The sequence below is a fragment of the Mirounga leonina genome, unplaced genomic scaffold (assembly GCF_011800145.1).
Source record: "Mirounga leonina isolate KUSES-001 unplaced genomic scaffold, KU_Mleo_1.0 Mir_127, whole genome shotgun sequence".
In the NCBI taxonomy this organism is placed as follows: domain Eukaryota; kingdom Metazoa; phylum Chordata; class Mammalia; order Carnivora; family Phocidae; genus Mirounga; species Mirounga leonina.
The window spans coordinates 68434429-68454186 of NW_023270316.1; the positions used below are offsets into that span (position 1 = coordinate 68434429).

A 19758-nucleotide genomic window follows, 5' to 3' on the forward strand; every position below is an offset into this window, starting at 1 on the left:
CTTCCCATACTCATCCAGCAAAGGGTCCCTTACAGTGCTCCAGCCAGTCCTCAAATATAAGAAAAAGCACAGATAACTTACCATCTCATTAAGGAAGCAAGATATGCTCTTACCATTCCATTGGGAATATGCTCATTCCATTTGGGAATGCCAATTTGGTCTCGGGACATGACTGCCTACTACAGAAATGACTGCATCTGTGTTTGAAGAATAACATCTCCAGTATGGCCTGATACTTGTCTGTCCTCCTCGATCCCACACTTGGGATTCAAGGTTCTTGTGTGTTACCGTCCCAACATGAAATCCAATAGTAGGAATAGTAGTAACTACTCGTCCAACCTACAACCTGTATAAAATCATAGTTTTTCTTGCTCCATTCAATCCCAAAATTAAAGTCCCCATTTCCTGGGTTTCAACCAAGACTGGAAAAAAATACTTGAGAAAAAGCCACCCATGATGAACCGACTATCCGCCCTTGTTGATGGTCAGAGACAGGCTCCGGCCTCGGCAGCAACTCCTATCTGAGCCTCAGCCCTGCCACTTCTGCTCACCTTGGCCTCCAGCTCCAAAGCAGCTCCCTTGGAAGTCAGGTCCACCAGCAGCTTCCTTATGGGACTTCCGGCGAGGATGACGGGCCGCGGCGACTATGCATCAGGATCAGCGACCTCAGATAAGGTAGTGTTTTAAAATAGGTTTAGAAATAAGGCTGTATAATAAGGCTAGAAACATATACCAGCTGGATTCATACATTGACTAGAAAGACTCAGAATCATTCACTAATTTTCCCAAGACAGTGCAATCAATACGTGATGGATCATGTTTTGAACATGAGAGCTCATGCTCTTCCCTCTTTCCCAAAGCACCTGTCATTGTCTGTTTGTTCTGTCTTCATTCATCGATCACATATTATTATAAAACACTGGGGGGTACAGAGGTGTACCTGACAGTCAATTCTATTTTATTTCCACAAACTTTATTGAGTGCTTAAAATGAGTTCTTCTTCTGTATGAAGTAGTCCTGACTTATGGCGATGGCCCAAGCCCAGCATTATCCCCAAGGGGCTGAGGGGTGGGGGGGTGTCATGGGTAGAGGAGGAGACAGAGACAGATAAACAACAATCCAGTATGTGGTGTGCCCGCTCAATGGTACAAATGAGAAGTTTGGGTGACGTGATTCCAAAGGTTCTTTCCAGGAATGATTACTTTATGACTCACTATTATCTGTACCAGGTAGTAGCACCAGCTTTTCTGTGAAATGTTTATGCTACTGTTAAATATTATTTAACTTCTGTATGATTTAATTTTTTATGAAGTTCAAATCTTGCATCCCAAACTAGATTTGAAGTTTCTTAAGGCAAAGACTGTTCTTAACTTTTTTGCTTCCCTAGCAAAAGTCAGAACTCAGTAACTATAGATTCACTGACTATGAATGTAAATTACTTTCAAATAAACAGATATCCATGCTCTTTCCTCTTTCTATTTTACCTTCCCCATATACTAAATACTGGTGATGCAGAGTATTTATGTCTGGAGAGGTTGCTGGCTGGGATGGTGTCCCTTTCTCTCCCTATACTTGTTTTATAAGCTTAAGCCTTTAAAAAAAAAAAAAGGTATTTAATAGCATGAGGAAATTACACTATTAAGTGAAAAAGAGCAGAATACAAAATAGTACACATGGAATATATCCCAATTTGAATAGAGAAATGGGAGGAAGAAACACATAATTGGAACATCTAAGACATCAGCAACCTGCAAGTACAAATGCTGTCCCTAGTATTTATATGCCAGAATTTCTGTTCTTGCTCCCCCCTGCACATGCAGAACATGGGACTCCCCTTTAAAAGTTCCTCCAGAAGGGACCCCCGCAGGGGCTCGTATTTGACTCTCAGGTGCAGACACTAAATGGGACCAGCATGTTCTCCTGCCCCTGTACCCCAGACACTCTCCGCTCCTGGTGAAGCCACATGAAGGGCTAATAATGCCCACCAGGAAAATATTAAGACTAGTTCCCACTGTGTGGCAAGGATGTAAGTATTAAAATTACTTAATTATTTTTCTCTGTTCTTTTTATATTTTCCAAATTTTCTAGATTATTAGTTTTATAATCAGGGGGGAAAATGTTGATTAAAAACATCTGCATCAAGTCTGCAAGATAGCTAGAGGGCTGCAAGATAGTTAGAGGGACCCCAGCAGAAATCAGAGAACAGCAAGAAAAAACCATGTGGTGTATGCACTGGTGTTAGAACTGAAGGGTCAATCACCATAAAACCCTGCCGGACATCTCAGACCTGTTCTGGGAGGTACCAGCATCTGCTGGGATCCCACCGTTGATTTAGTTCATGAAGCGTGGAGAACATGCAACAAAACTGATTCCTGGTTGGCATGTTTGCCTGATGAGACTCAAGATTCACAAAGGCAAGGAAGTTCATTTCAGGGGAAAAAAAAAAAAAAAAAAAAAAACAACTGTAAGCCATTCATGTGCACCAATAGCTTTGGACTTGACTGAAACCTCATAGGGGAAGCTTCGAGAGTTGTCCCCAGCAGCCTAATGAAGACATCTGCCAAACAGAGACAGCTGGCCAGAAATTTAATAAGACACCAGACCACATTACAAAGAGAATATAGAGTATTGCTATGGAAAAATTAATAGTGTTGTGTGCATTAATGAGCAAGAACTGACTGAAGCATCAAAGGCATAAGGGGGCAATTTGGTTTTTAGAATGATAATAGAATTCGTGAAAAAAATGTTCATCCACATTCCCAGCTGGGGTCAAACAAGGCAGTACTCTGCCTTCCTGTTTCAGCTGTCATAAATAAACAGGTGTCCTTTTTGTGTTCCCATTAATACTACATTTTTTTGCACTTTTGTGCTTTTTGTTGGTGATTTTGTTGTTTAAAACGGCTCCCAAGCATCGTGCTGAAGTGCTGTCTAATGCTCTAAGAGCGAGAAGGGCTGGGGTGTGCCTTAGGGAGATCATGTGTGTGTTGGATAAGCTTCCTGCAGGTATGAGTTACAGTGCTATCGGCTGTGCGTTCAGTGTTAATGGGATAATCTATATTAAATAAGGTTATATTTAAACAGAAACACACAGAGTGATGTGTGAATCCTCAAGGGCACATAAAACAAGGATATGTATTGATGTACGGGTGAAAATGTAACCAGAGTTCTCTCAGGAACCCAATCTTGTATTTCCCCAGACCAATGGCTCACTATTTGCTAATTCAGTGTTCACATTCACAGCAACTTTGCGGATCATCACTGCTATGAATAATGAGAATTGACTACATTATCATTTCAACAAATAATTGACAGAAGATGATTAATGACTATATTGCATTAGTTTTTGTACTAAGTCCAAAATTTGATATGTCTTTTGCACTGAGAGCACATCTCCTTAGACTGGCCATATTTAAAGGGCTTAGTGGCCACATGTACTAGCCAGAGCAGATCTAGCCTTGGACTCCACAAAGAAACTGAAACCATCAGACAGAGCTCCAACCATTGCCAAGATCCATGTCTGTCCCTCCATGGAGCTCTGGACCCATTCCCCCCGCTCTCCAGGGAAGTTGCCCCTTCATCAGGCCCTTTCCCTCCTGTATCTTTTTCCTCTCTCCATTGGCTATTAGCTGTCAGCATATAAATGTGCTTGTCTTCCCAATTTAGAAAACAAACAATAAAATGAGGGACCATATGTGTCCCTTCAGCTTTTGTATATACTTCTGAGTTAGCATTATTCCTCTGCTGTATTATTTGTTCATTCATCTGCCTTCTCACTGGACTAACCTTAGGGTGGTGATCATTTTCTACCACATTTTATTAAATCAATAAATATTTACTAGATCAAAGATTTTCTGCGCACCCAGCACTGTGATAAGGCCCCGAGCATACTGTGATGAAAAAAACAGGCATATCCCAACCCTAAGGAAATCTTACAGACTAGTGGGTGAGTCAGACATTATTCAGATAAACCCTTAAATAAATGTATAATTACAAGCTGCAGTAAGTACTAGGAAGGAGTACATAGGGTTTTGAGAACTTGTAACAGGGAGATCTGATCTACTTTGATCAGACTTCTCTGAGGAAGAAACATTGAGCTAAGTCAAAATTAGTCTACTTGAGTCCAAATTCAACTCATGAAAATGAAATCTTTAAGAGGGCACTGAGTCTCCAGCACCCTGAATCAGCACCTGGCATATAGTAGGTCCTCAATAAATATTTATGAGTGAATGGATGAACTATGCAAAGAGGAGAGATAAGGGAAGAAAGAGGGAAACTAAAACATTCCAATTCTGAGAATAGCATGTGCAAAGATCCTGTGGTAGAGGGAACATGGCACACTCGAGGGACTTAAAGGCCAGTGTGGAAAGGCAAAGAGAATGAGGGAGAGGATGGGATGAGATGAGGATAGAGACAGGAAGGGGCAATATCATCAACACATCACTGGCTACCTTGGACATTTTATTCTTCAACTAAAGAGACACAGCTTTTTAAGAGCAGAGGAGGATAGGAAATGACATGACCAGATTTGGCTTTGGTGTAGAGTGAGGAGGAGGGCTGGGCATACAAGTTTGAGGCCAGGTGTCCTGTCAAGAAATGAGATAGTACTGACTGATGGTGACCAAAGATGAAGGAAAGTGAATGGATCTGAGAAATATTTAAATGTTAAAGTCAACAGGACTTGGTGAAATCACTGGATAAGACAAGGGACAGAGAGAGAGACGTCAAGGATGATCACTTAGTGTCTGGCCTCTGCCAATTAAGCGGAGCCATTCTCTGAGAGGAAGAAAGTGGAAGAATAACAACAGTTATGGGGCTGAATCACAGGCATTTGGATGTTCTGGGTTTGAAGTACTCTTGAGATACTCAAGCAGAAATATAAAGCCTGTTCTGCGGGTTTGGAATTCAGAGAAGCCTGGGGTGGCGATATAAATTTGAAAGTAATGGTGTAAAATGGTTATTGAGGCACAGGATCTGGCACAGGATAGGAGTTTCATAAATATTTGTTGAATTAGTGAATGACTGGGGATTACTAAGGATTAGTTTTATTAGGACATGTTGAGTTTGTAGTAACTTGAGACTTAGAAATACCTAAATATACCTCGAAGCTCCTATTTTTCATAAAAGACTAATATACAAATAATTTAAATAACATTTAATCTTCTCCAAGTCTATCACATTATTTTATGTTATGGCTTATTTTTAATTATATTTCTTGGCTTTTAATGGTTTAATGGCATCATTTAAGACAAAAGCTACATTGAAGATAGCATGTTGTTGATTATATGCCAGTTTATCATACCATGTAAGCAAGATAAAGTATCTTAGAAGACACTTTTCTCCAGTAATAAATTTTTCATTTTCTGTTTTGGGGCACATGCAATTCTCTAACAAAAATTAATAAAGAGTCTTATTATCTCATGTACATAAATCATATTTAGGCTCAGATACCATCAGAAAGTGCAAATACAAACACAACGTCTGGAAAAAGTAAAGCCTTAGTAAATGTTTATTAAACAGAATTGAGCTGAGAGATCACAAGTATTTTCCTTTTCCTGTTCCATTTACTTGTTTATTCCCTTTTATCCCATAGCCAACCTGTTCCCCTGCCCTTAGCAGAGGCTAGTGTGTTTTATAAATATCTTGAAACGTCTATTTGTTGTTTTGTGCAGATAGCTTTCTCTCAAAGAATTTTTTAACAAATTAATAAATTTTAAAATTTGGGTAATATTGACCACTGAATTATTACATGTTGCTTTGTCTCACGTAAATAAAAACATAAGCATAACCTCCCTTCTCCTCTTTTTTTATTCTTATGTTAATCCCCATACATTACATCATTAGTTTTAGATGAAGTGTTCCATGATTCATTGTTTGTGCACAACACCCAGTGCTCCATGCAGAATGTGCCCTCCTCAATACCCACCACCAGGCTAACCCATCCTCCCACCCCCCTCCCCTCTAGAACCCTGTTTGTTTTTCAGAGTCCATCGTCTCTCATGGTTCGTCTACCCCTCCGATTTCCCCCCCTTCATTCTTCCCCTCCTGCTACCTTCTTCTTCTTCTTCTTCTTTTTTTCTTAACATATATTGCATTATTTGTTTCAGAGGTACAGATCTGAGATTCAACAGTCTTGCACAATTCACAGCGCTTACCAGAGCACATACCCTCCCCAGTGTCTATCACCCAGTCACCCCATCCCTCCCACCCCACCCCCCACTCCAGCAACCCTCAGTTTGTTTCCTGCGATTAAGAATTCCTCATATCAGCTCCCTTCTCCTTTTTAAAAAAAGGATTGCACTCCTACTCTAAAACTATCAGAATCCCGTATTTTTTCTTTTTTTTGTCTTTTTAAATTTGTTTTATTTTTGTAAATGTGGTTGAATATACGTAACATAAAATTTACCATTCTAACCACTTTTAAGTGTATGGTTAAACGGTAGTAAGTGTAATCACACTGTCGTGTGATTGTGACCCCCATTCACTTCCAGAAACTTTTCATCATCTCAAACTGAAACTCTGTCCCCATTAAACACTATCTCCCTCCAAACCCTGGCAACCACCATTCTATTCTCTGTCTTTATGAACAAAAGTTCTTAATTTGGGTGAAGTCCGATTTATTTACTTTTTTATTTCATTGCATGTGCTTTTGATGTCATATCCAAGAAATTATTTCTAAAGCTGATGTCATGAAGTCATTCCCTTATATTTTTCCCCCCTTGTGTTTTCTTCTAAGAATTTGGTAGTTTTAAGATCTATTTTAATTTGTATAAATAGAATTATGTTACATATCTCATTCTGTTTCTTACTTTTTTCATTCAGTGTTATGTTTTTAAGATTTATCCATGCTCCTACATGAAAACTGAATCTGTTGCTTCTAACTGCGGTAAACAATGAGTGTTTACACTTGCATTTTACCATCTGCTCTCCATGAAGGACATCAGATGCCCCTACAACCTGCCACCAATACCCTTAGATGTGTCCCTTAAGGGCCTGAATGAGGATTTCCAGGGGCGACTCAAGGAGGGGAATGGCTGGGCCCTAGGGCATCCACATGCTCAGTTGCACTGAGTAGGCTGGATGGATGCCCCAGTCTGCTCGCCCCCCAGCAGGGCAGAGGGGCACCTAACCTCACACTCTTGCCCACAGTGGGCGTTATGCAGCTCCCTGATGAATTCTTGGCTAATGGGCACAAAGTGATGTTTCATTGTTTTATTTGCCTTTCTCTTATTTATAATGTTTGAACATCTCTCCACGTGTTTAGTAGCTCAAAGAGTTTCCTCTTCTGTAAACCGCCCCTTCTGTATTTTGCCCATTTTTCTACTGGAGTATTTTGTAGTTGTCGATATGCACACGTTCCTTATATATTCTAGATATTAGTCCCTTGTCAGGTTTAAACATTACAGATATCTCACCCTTTTGTGTCACCCTGCTCCAGGGGACCCACAAATGTTTTGTTTTCACCGTATTACATTTAGTAATGTCAAATTTTAAAAATGAATTACTTTGCCAACAATAAAAATTATATGTTCTGCGTTGCTTGTTCTGTCTCATCAGTTAAATTAATTCCCATAAGTGACGTACTTAGAACAGTCTGGAGGATGTTCAGCATTCAATGCATGTTACTGTCATCATCGCTGTATTTAATTCAAATTTGTATTTCTCAAATGAAATCATCTCATATGACCTACCTCACATAACTGCTTGAAGATACATTCAAATGATTGAAAATTGAGGTCACCATGAATTCTTTATCAGCAAAGATGATTTAGTAAAATTAATGGAAGGCAAGAAAAAATAAGGGAGACACACACAGTCCATTATTTTGACTCATGTATGGTCTTCAGGGATGTGAGGGTTAAATATGGCACAGAAATCATAGCATCTTTACACTTGTAAGAACGAATGTATATACCCTGTGACATAATTTCAGCCTCTCTGTTCCATTCCATTTCTCTCCCCGATTCTCCACTTTCAGGTCACCTGTGACCCCTTACTTCCTTATTCCAGGTATTGAGAGTCATTTTTTATGTTAAAAAAAAAAGCTCACAGGTAATGTGACCCTTTCCTCATTTTAAACCCCCCCCCCCCCCCGTAAATGTTGTCACAGTTCAATTCCTAGAAACACAACCTATCCTTGCCTCCTGGCCATGACTCTGACCTGGCTCAGCGCCCTTGCCCTCCACCCTCCCCATCATGATCAGAACACCCACTATCACGGCCATGGGTGGGACGGTGTACGGAAAGAATCACAGACACGTGCGTGTGCGTCTGTGTAACAAGGCAGAGTATCTCTTACCCAGAGCTCCTGCTCAGAACATCCTATTGCAGACTTAGATGGGTTTGTGCACAGAATAAAGTGTTTTCATAATTTTTTTTTCAAAAATGTACTTCAATCGATTAAATATAATTAGGCAAATGAATTGATTGTGATGCCAGGAAAGTTTTTTTTACCTAGATTTCCCATTTTTACAATTCCTGAGATACTCTGATTAACTATGAGAGTGATACTCTATAATTATACCTATATAGTCAGCAGACATTTGAGTGTATCCATTCCCTTTGTATTTGGAGAATGAGGTCATATTGAAGTGAGAGATTTTCTTGCATAAGTAGTTGAATAGCTCTCATGTAAACAATAATTATTTCCTAATTCTTTTCCATATTTTTCATTAATACCATATTGCCTAGCAAAGTTTTAGCCACAAACGGAGGAAGATGATTGCATTTCCATCACAGCAAACGCAGCGGTATGCTGCTCACATCAGCAGTGTTCTCCTTAAGGTTGCCACATGTGACCATTCCCTCAGAAGTAGCCTCCTTTGTGCCTTTTAATCCAAAAAAAGAAATTGCTCAGAACAGCTAAATGGGGTGTTGTTACTTTTTAAATGATGTCCAGTGTTTTCTTTTTCCAGATTAGAGCACTGTTACCTTATGAATCAAAACATGAAAGAGATGGTTCAACGTTAGCAGTGAACTTTGTTTTAATACATTGGGTGTGTTTTCTTAGTGGTTTTGTAAACTTTGGCCATCTGTTGCTGAGCTGTGAGGACCACATATTTCCTTTGCAAGTGAGGAAGGATGCAATACATTTAACCACCATATGTGTAAGACCAACTATCTACAAAATCAGAACGATGGATCGGAGTCAAGCTAGAGTCAAAAAGCTAACATTTGGGCAATTTTCCTAACAGTATTTCTGCAAACATCTTCACAGTAGGTTATTGGTACCATGCCGTTATGGACCGGATGTGTGTGACACCCTAAAATTCATATGTTGAAGCCCTAACTCCCAATATGATGGTATGTGAGGAAGGGGCTTTTGGGTGGCAATTAGATGAGGTCTTGAGGGTTGGGCCCCATGGTGAGATTAGTGTCCTTATAAGAGGAAGAGACATCAGAGCTCTCTTTCCCCCTGCCATGTGAGGACCCAGCAAGAAGTCTCCCACTTGCAAGCCAGGAAGCAGGCTCTCACCAGGAACAGAGCCTGCAGGCACCTTGATATCGGGCTTTCCAGCCCCCAGAACTGTGGGAAATAAATGTCTGTTGTTTTAGCCACCCTGTCTGTGGTATCCCGTTCTAGCAGCTCGAGCTAAGAGGTGTGTGATTAGTGATAACCACGGGGACTAAAGAGATACATCCAGCGTTTCTTTCATGTAGATTTTTGTTCAAGATTTCTTGGGCTACTTACCCTCTACTCTGCATGTGGAATCCTACACTGAGGAGAAAATTCTGGCCAGCTGATTGGAGCCTCTGGAATCTTGCGCTGACTTTAGGAAATACTATTGGGAAGAATAGGAAATGTATCTCCATCATTTCCGACCTCCCCTTTTATGGGAAATCATCTCAACTATTAATTCATAAGACAATGTTGGCAACCTAAGTGGATCAGCCACCCTCTTGCAACTAAAACAAGAGTGTCCAGTCTTTTAAATAAGATGCTTTTACCTGAAGGAATGGATGGACAGTAGGATTCAGGATACTGGGACATCGTTGTAAGCCATCAGCATCCCTTCACTTTTCCCTCCCTTGTGCTCGCCGACTGCTTGCTTTGTTTGCAGTTAAATGCTTGGAGCCTCAGGATTGGGCTCAACTTTGGAACTTCTCGAGCTCCTCTGCCATCTCTGGCAATAGGCCCCGTGCCTGTTCTATCCAGTCTTATCACCTACAGCTGTTCCAGAAAGTTCTCTTCATGGTTCACAAATTTTCCCCTCACATCCAGCGAGTGAGATCATATTGAAGCCTCTATAAAAGGGCAACTTTCCAGAAAGAATAAGCTAGTGGGCAGCTCTGGGTAGGGCTTTCTTCAGGAGAGAGTGGACAACCCAGCAGGGCGGGACTAGAGTGAGGCGGGGGAGGCACCTACAGCACTCAGTGCTGACCCTGCACTCCCAGGATGTTTCTCATCCAAGGTACCTCATCCAGGTGACCCCAACTCTCAGCGGCTCGGGTAATACCATTTCTTCTCCTTGGCCCTATTTTATCTGCTCTATGCTCTTACAATTAGGTATCCTGATGATCTAGTTACAGACCTACTGGGTAATTCTGATATAAATCATTTTAAAACACTGCATGTCTGAACTGGGAGATTCTTTTCCCAATACAACAATAAAGCCAAGTTTGTTGTTTGAACTGGAAGATTTGGAATTTTACGTATATGCATTCTCCCCAAAATCTTTAGAAAAAGTTGACTGATTTTTTTTATCCATTTTTATGTTCTTTGAAATCACTTCAGATGGTCTTATTCCCACAAGGCTATCTATGGCACCAACTAGAAGTAAAATGACAGATTAAAAGATTCCAAGGGGCCACATCCTCTGTGACGGTCACAAGAGGTACCTACCACTCCATTCTTCGGGCTGCTGGGAGCTGGCTGGAGCCAGGCTGGGATGCTCAGAGGAGATGGAAAAAAGTGCCTGTGGTGCCCAGAGCTGCCCACAGGAGGAAAAGGCAGGCCACAGCCAATCTGAGCGAAGGCGGTGGACATCCGTCCACTCTGCTTGGGGTTAGCGAGGCTTGGAGGTGGCGGTGGAGCAGGTGAAAGTCGGGTCCAATCTCAGTGGGCAGTGCAGTGTGCTCCAGGCTCTATCCACGCAGGCAGCAAAGGCAGAAGGTCCATTGGTGGTGAAGGGTGACTATTCTGTAGTCCTTAGCAAAGCCTTTTGGATTTTTTCAAGGCATGCTAGTTACTCTGTTTGCCTCCCCAGATCCATCGTCTCTACCCTGCTGCATGCCCCAGGGGACTGGCCTCTCCAGATTGCGTCTCCCAGCTCCTGGCCCTTGACATCTGCATGGGTTTGACAAGAGGCACTGGCAGGAGATCAGAGGGGTGGATGAGAGAAAGATCAGCATATTTCTCCCACTGTTCCTTGCTCCAGTCATAGTCTGATGGCACCTTCCTCCCTCTCTTATTACAGCCCCTGCCAGTGACCCCTCCAGGACTCCTGGGCTCTGGAAACAGGGTTTCTCCTCCTTGCGCCTTTAGGCTGTTGGGTGGTAACCACTTCCTGCTAACTAACGCTCCATCCCCTGAGGGTCTCCCCATGCCCCGTTAGTTTCCTTAACTCTGGCTACACATCGGTAAATAGGCACTTTTTGGTTAAATTTTTTTGAGTGGAATTCTATTTCTTGCTAGAACCCTGACAGATATATTCCTATCTCTTTATGCCTATATACTCTTACATCTATTTTTTATAGTTTTATAGGATAAATTATCTTAATTTCCCACTAAAAGAAAAAAAAGCATAAAACACTGGTATGAATTCACCTTACAAAATATAAGAATTCATGGGAAAAGGAAATGTAAATATAAGAAAGAAACTGTATTAGTCAGAATTCTCTATAGAGGGCACCTGGGTGGCTCAGTTGGTTAAGCGACTGCCTTCGGCTCAGGTCATGATCCTGGAGTCCCGGGATCGAGTCCCGCATCGGGCTCCCTGCTCGGTGGGGAGTCTGCTTCTCCCTCTGACCCTCCCCCCTCTCATGCTCTCTCTATCTCATTCTCTCTCAAATGAATAAATAAAATCTTTAAAAAAAAGAATTCTCTATAGAGACAGAACCTATAGGAAATAGCTAGATAGACCAGAGAAAAACAGAGAGAGGAAAAAAATAGAGATTTATTATAAGGAATTGGCTCATGCAATTATGGAGGAGGGTAAGTTCAAAATCTGTAGTGTGGGTCAGCAGACTGAAGACACAAGAGATCTGATGGTGCAAATAAAGTTTAAAGGCAGTCTGCTGGAAAATTCCCCCTTGCTCTGGAGATTAGTCTTTTTGTTCTACCCAGGCCTTCAACTGATTGGATGAGGCCCACCCACAGTGTGGAGGACAAGCTGCTGTACTCAGGGTTCACTGATGTAAATGTTAATCTCATCCCAAAACACCTTTCAAGTAACACATACAATAACCATCGGGGGACCTAGAAAATTGAAAAACTATATAGGGATCCTCAATGATCAGGAAGTAATTAGATTAATTAAAAACTATTTTTAGTGTTATTTCTATGTATAGCATCCTAAATTTAACTAGCAGCTTCCTCTGCTTTTGAACACATATGGGACACATTTTTTTTTCTTGATCATTTCATTTCATCCGAGTACAGTGAAACATAAACACTTACAAAGAACACATCTAATGTTTTTTATTTGTGCCACTTAAATAACTCAAGCCTAGTGCCTCTTGACATTCCCTGGGCCCCAGTTCTGAGTCATGTATCATTGCCCTCCCACGCACTCAAGACGGCTCACGGATGTAGCCCGTGGCGGGGAAGGCTCCATCCCATGAGGTTTGGGGCCAGTGAAATGTGCTCTCGCGAGCTTGCCACACATCTGGACAAACATACCTTTATTTCTCGAAGTTCATTGTTGAGATAAGGCTCAATGTTTTTAATCATTGTAATTGAAGTGGGCAAGAATGTATTTTTAATCTTCTGAATCAAATTTTCTTTTGTTTCATAGGCACCGAACGACAATTTGCAAAAAAAAATTCTATAAAGAAATGAATCACTCATGCAGAAAAACTATTTTATGAGACTGTGGTGTGTGTTGGGGGGAGGGGTTGGGGGATGAGAATCTTCATTTGAGAGAGAGAAAATGGTTCAGTTTAAAAGAAGAACCTAAATATGAACAGAAATCTCTTCCCCAATGTTTTTTGCACAGTGTTAGGTCTCATTCAGACAAATGAAATGGTAGCATTATCTTTTTTTAATAGGACTCAGAATGCAGCTCAATTCCTTGTTATTTTTCATACACAAAGCACTGCTCCACTGAGTGGCAAAGCATTTCTTCCATTAATATGGAACTTAATGTTTTATCAAGAAGATAATGTTGATTTTGTGTCCTCCTAGGTCTTTTATACCAGAGCCCACAGGACAGTGGGCAGGAAATTTTGCAGTAATTCCCTGAGGTCCTACAGCCTGAGAGTTTTACTAGTGCAGAGCACAAGAAATGCCATAGTGTTCTCCTTTCTCTCCAGGATGGAATCCATTTGTGAAAACACACCGAGTAACGCCACCAGTAAAGGAATAGAGATAGAGACCCTTTTCGTATCAATATGGCCCCCAGCCTCTTTATGCCATTAGTCCACCTCTTTCCCCTTGCCCTGAACACCGATGGAGAAGATACTGCTGAGTTCTGGGCGCCTGGGTGGCTCAGTTGGTTAAGCGACTGCCTTCGGCTCAGGTCATGATCCTGGAGTCCCGGGATCGAGTCCCACATCGGGCTCCCTGCTCAACAGGGAGTCTGCCTCTCCCTCTGACCCTCCCCCCTCTCATGTGCTCTCTCTCTCTCTCAGTCTCTCTCTCTCAAATAAATAAATAAAATCTTTAAAAAAAAAAAGATACTGCTGAGTTCAACAAAAAAGTCTGCTAACACCTTCTCCTCAGAGGACCTGCTTGCCTTACATTTTTATATCAAAAAGAGGTCACATCAAGAAAGAGGTACTCCAAATGTAAAACAGTACTGCCACTGTGAAAAACAGTGTAGAGGTTCCTCAAAAAATTAAAAATAGAACTACTATCTGACCCATCAATTCCACTTCTGGGTCCATATCCAAAATAATTGAATGCAGGGTCTTGAAGAGATATTTGTACACCCATGTTCATAGCAGCATGATTCTCAATAGATAAGAGGTAGAATCAACACCAGTGTCCATTGATGGATGAATGGATTACAAAAGTGGTCTATCCATACACTGGATTATTATCCAGCCTCAAGAAAGGAAGAAAATTCTGACACAGGCTACAACATGGATGGACCCTGAGGACACTATGCTAAGTGAAATCAGCCAGGAACGAAAAGACAAATACTGCATGATTCTACTTACATGGGTTACCTAGCATGGTCAAGTTCACAGAGACAGAAAGTAGAAGGGTGGTTGCCAGGGGATGGGGGAGGGGGATTGGCGGTTAGTGTTTAATGGGGACAGGGTCTCAGTTGGAGATAATGAAAAAGTTCTGGAAGTAGATCGTGGTGATGGTTGCAAAACATTGTGAATATACTTTGTGCCACCAAACTCTACATTTAAAAAAAATTAAAATGAAAACTTTCATGTTACATATATTTTAACCACACACGCAAAAAAGATACACTCCAAGGTGACCCTTACCTCTTCCTGACCATAAGGGAAACTGCTAGCAGCTTCATCTCAAAAAAAACCCATTTTTTTTCATTATAAATTGGACTCTGTATGGCCCCCCACTGAGGGATTCTACTTCCTATGACCAAACTTGAGTTATTTGTAAAGTAAACTGCAGAGTTTTCATTCCAAGCTGTAGTATGATTTTAGTCATCCTTAACTAGTTCTATTGTTGTCCTCAGAAAACTGTAAGTAAAGACCTTCCTGTTTCATAAGGAGAAGAGACTGGGACAAGGTCATGACTATTTTGCTCAAAATTCTGTGCCCACAGGATGCCTGCGTGGCTCAGTCGGTTGGGATCAAGTCCCACATAGGGCTCCTTGCCTGTCGCTCACTCTCTCGCTCTCTTTCTGACAAATACATAAATAAAATCTTTTTAAAAAATTAAAACCGATTCTGTGCCCAGGTTTGGTAGTCCAGAATTGTACCCTTACACAAAGATGCCCCAGACACATTTCCTTCTGTCTGTATTATGCATTTCAACAATTAGCAAAAAAAAAAAAAAAAAAAAAAGGAAACTGCTGGAAATCGACAGAGTGAAATAAGTTGAAACAACAGAAGAGCAAACTACCTCATATAGTGTTATTTTGTAAGTTTCATTTTGTAAGTAGTTCCATGAAGGGTATTGGCAATATTTATGAAATAATATTTTGTGTCCCGGTCCACTGGCACCAAAGACTGCAGCCTTATGCATCCATGCACTATTAAATAGATGCAAGGAAAAGATTTGGCCATCCCATTTCTCTACGGCCTGTTTATACAGCTATGCAAGCACCCAAATCCAAGAAGTAATTGTCCCTCTGCTCCAAATACTATCTTAATGAGCCATAGCAAATTTGAGAACCAACTCTTTCAGTTGTGTCCAATTCAGCTGCCTGCTTACAGACACACTCTGTTAGTTCCCTAAAACAAACTTTTCTGCTATATGAAGTCATTATCCTTAACACAGGAAGCAACTGTTGGATAGCTATGATTTGGAACCCTCTATTAATAATGTAATATCATGAAGAATGTTTTCTAGTAGGTGGGAAAAAAATCCATCCAAGAACAAAATACTTGTCAGCTCTTACCAATAGTTTATCTATGTAATCCAGTAATTCATTGGTAGATATAATTCTGAGTTTACTTTCCATTTGTATCTTTTTAAACATTTTTTGACATATCTGGATTTCTTTTAGGCTTAAATTTCTTTCTCATCCTTAGAATGTAAGGTAAGCCGCTGAACCAACTTCTTTGCCCTTCATGCGTATTTTGATCTGATTTAAAACCAAGTGCCCCTGACTACACAGGCTACATAGTGATTCAAGTCAGTCAGTAAACCAAACCTGCTGAGTTCACTTAATTGGGTTCCATATATCCAGGGATTACTCAAATGGCTTGGGTATGGTCATTTAACTTGCTGATGCTAAAACTAGAAAATTATTCTTGGTAAGCTGAAGTCAGGATTTGTTTTATTTTTCTCATGTCTCCTCTACAAATGAAGACTGAACCCACTTTCACAATGAATGTTTCCACCACCACAGTAACAACCAGACTTGGACCCCGCCTTGAATTTCCCTGTAAAAGTGTGTCAACCTGTCGGATCTGAGTTCCTCCAACAATTATTACCTAAAAATGGAATATGTTACTGGAACTCATATCAATGGTTTAAAATCCCATTGGTAGAACTACTCCTTAACACCACACTCTGGTTTGCTGTCTATGTCCTCTTAGAGTTTTTTAGTTCAACATTCGGTCAAGAATCCTATTTAGAGGATTGGGCTATAACAAGGCAGTATTTCACAATGACTTCACATGCCTAATTATTTTACATTAGTAGATGTGTGTTGAGCACATGAGGGCACCAGGCATTGTACCAGGCTTAGGGGTTTACAGCGACAAAAATATACATGGTCTTGGGCGCCTGGGTGGCTCAGATGGTTAAGCGTCTGCCTTCGGCTCAGGTCATGATCCCAGGGTCCTGGGATCGAGTCCCGCATCGGGCTCCCTGCTCGGCGGGGAGCCTACTTCTCCCTCTGCCTCTCTCTCTCTGTCTCTTACGAATAAATAAATAAAATCTTTAAAAAAAAAAAAAAGTATACATGGTCTTGCCCACATGGAACTGGCAGACCCAGAGGGACGACATGGCCCTCCTGGAGGGCAAAAGTTACATTCAGAGGTTCGCTCTTTGGGAGGAAATAAACAAGGTCCTTTCTTCATTAAAAAATTTCTTAAATGAAGAAAATATATAATTCCTTTGATCTGTGATCCTGCATAACTGAAATAGCTAAATGAGTGCTAAGCAAATGACAACTGAACTCTTCAAGTTGTATTCCCACCCCCCCGCCGCCCAAGAATCAGTAACTCCTCATTTCTTTCACTTCAAATATCCCAATCACTCAACCTGGGTTCGGTGCTTCTCATCAGAGGAATCAGCACTTTTGTTCCCTAACTCAGAATATCAAAACTCCCCTGAGAAAGACTGACGTGTAGCTATAAACAGCAGTGTGTGTGTATGTATCTAGATTCTTAAGTTCTAACAGGAACACTGTGCCCCCATCCTCAGGCGAGCCCAATCTGAAGGGGCTGAGCCTGGTACCCTGCGCTAAGTCCTAGAGGCCAGTGACTCGGGGCCCCTATGGGTCCTCCTGGGCAGCAGCCTGTCCCCTAATGGCCGCTCTTATATCCCCTTGAATAAAGTTGGTGGAGTAAAATATTGCTGGGATTTCATGGCAGCAGGATGTACAGAATGACTATGAGAGACACGGGGAGGGAGAGAGGGAAGGAGGGAGGAAGGAAGGATGGAAGGAAGGAAGTCACAAAGTGGCAAAAGCCAAAAAGAGAAACCTAAGAAAGGTAAGGAAACCACAAGGTCAAAAAGCCTGAGTGCAGGAGAGCTACCAGATTACTGCTGCCTGCAGATGGTAAAAGCCTCATCCTTCTCCACATCTCATCTACTGAAGCCCACCACCACAGGCTCATTCCCAGCTTCCTCCCAGCAACAGTTTCCCAGTGGGCATTAAGCCAGCCAGGCCTCCCATATCTACCAATGACCTCCTAGGCCCCTAGGCCTGCAATCTTTCCGGACAAGAACCAGAATATTCCTCCTAACAGCCCCAGGCGGTAGGCAGGACTCAAAAGCTCTGGGGTCCTCACAGAGGAAATACTCAAGTGTTTGTTGAATCAGTAGTTTCAATAAAATGTCACCCAGGCTGCACAGGATGCAGCCGATGCCAGGTCCAGAGATCAGAGCGTCCTTGAGGGCGTCCTCCTCTCCCCTCCCTTTCCCTCTGTCTAGCGCAGATGGCGGTGGCAGCCCGTGATTGCTGCATGAATCGACAAACATATGAATAAATTAAAACAAACAAACACAAAAGCTCCCCATGGACAAATCAGATTCTGTTCCAAAGCTTTATTTAGGAGTTTCTAATTACAAAATTCAAAATTCTTTCCGTAAGGCAGGCTTCTACTCTGATGTTGCTTCCATTGCTGAACCTGAATAAAATATCGCAAGCTCTTTCTTTTTAAAAGCAAGTTTGAATTTAATCTGTTAAACAGAACCAGGTTCCAGTAGAGTTTTCTCATCTCCTCCCCTGCGGCTATATATCCTGTGTCCACAAACAGAGGATGAAAAGGGAAAAAATTCATTTGAAAGTATATTCTTTGCATGAAAGAAAAAAAAAATAAAGAAGTCTTAATGGTTTTGCCCAACTTGTTTTTGGGAGAGTTGACGGAATTGATTTTTTTTTTCTAATTTTCTATGAACAGTTTTATGTGTCTACATAGTTTCATCCCCCTGCAATTAGAAGTATCACCAAGTTCTTTACCAATTATACAGCAAAGAAATTATATCAGTATATAATGCCACAGATTGTGACAATTCAAAATTAAATAGCAGCTTGCCGTACTGAAAAGTGTAACAGGAAGGAAAGCACTGTCAAGTGAGCTCATCTGGCTTATTATAGACACCAGGCCGTCAAAGTTTCCATGCTATAGCAACAGCGGGAGAAACCAGCAGCTAAGATAATGGGATGTACACATAGCAAACAAGAACCTTAAAGGTTCCAGTGCTGGTGGGCAAACCCACGTTTCATTTCCTTGTAGCTGATTCGGTTCAGCATGGACTTGGCTTCCTCCCCACATGTCCTCTGAGGTCATCATACCCTGTTAATTTTCTTCTAATATTACGTTAATGAATCGGAGGCCGGCAAGTACTCAAATGTCCCAAACTCATTAGAAAACTGTTTGCTGCCAGTGCAAGTGGTGTAGGTCCTGCTTGCTGCTGACATGGTTCCTGGCATTTGAAAGCAGGGAAATGTGCTCATCGGAGTGGAATTTTTTATTTCCATACACGGCTGATCTGTGGGGTCGGAGTGGGAATCCATTCTCTTACTAGCCTCTATTCTTCAAAATATGTTATGTATTTTGTACGAATATACTTTGCAGACTCTTCCCACTTTACGAGTGGGTTGCTCCCTGATATGTTAACTGATTTCTGTCAACTTCTAGCACATTCTGGAGAATTTGGTCTCTTCTTTGGCCCTGGATTCACATGGTGGAATGGAATAGTTGAATAGACAATACCTAGAGGACAGGGAGCCGGCACTTCCGAGCACCTGCAATATGCCAGGTTCACGGCCAGATACTCTCCACACGCAAACCATGAAGCAGCTGTCACTGTGCCTCTGTATGGGGGAAGGCCTGAGGCATTAAGAACCCGAGTTAACATTCCACCAAGTATGGCCCATGAGGTTCAGAGATCAGAATCCCCTGGAAACTTCTACAGTGCAGATCCCTAGGCCCTACAAAAAAACAACTTAATCAAAATATCCGGCAAGGAGCCTTGGAGTCTGAACTTGAACTAGCCCAGGTGATTCTCACATGCTGAAGTTTTATTGGGTGGATCACTTGACCAAGGTCATTCTGGGCGGGAGAGAGCAGAGGCAGGATTCCCACGTCGGTGTGTAGAGACTACAATCTGTATCTTTGCTGTGCCTGAACCCCCTTATAGCTCTAACAGTCTTTTTTTTTCTGAGGTTTTATTTATTTATTTGTCAAAGAGAAAGAGAGAGAGAGAGAGAGCACGCACAAGCAGGGGGAATGGCAGACAGAGGGACAAGCAGGCTCCCCGCTGAGCAAGGAACCTGA

The 19758-nt window shown here is 41.6% G+C and overlaps 1 long non-coding RNA gene across 1 annotated transcript in view; it reads right to left on the reverse strand.

Moving 5' to 3' along the window:
• Window positions 1-5: 5 nt before the first annotated feature.
• Window positions 6-19758, reverse strand: part of LOC118009520 — a 98788-nt gene continuing 79035 nt past the window's right edge. Inside the window, exons 3-4 of the long non-coding RNA XR_004678959.1 lie at window positions 552-665; window positions 6-49 (exon numbers count right to left, since the gene is read on the reverse strand). This is a non-coding gene — a long non-coding RNA (uncharacterized LOC118009520). The remainder of the gene's footprint in view (window positions 50-551; window positions 666-19758) is intronic.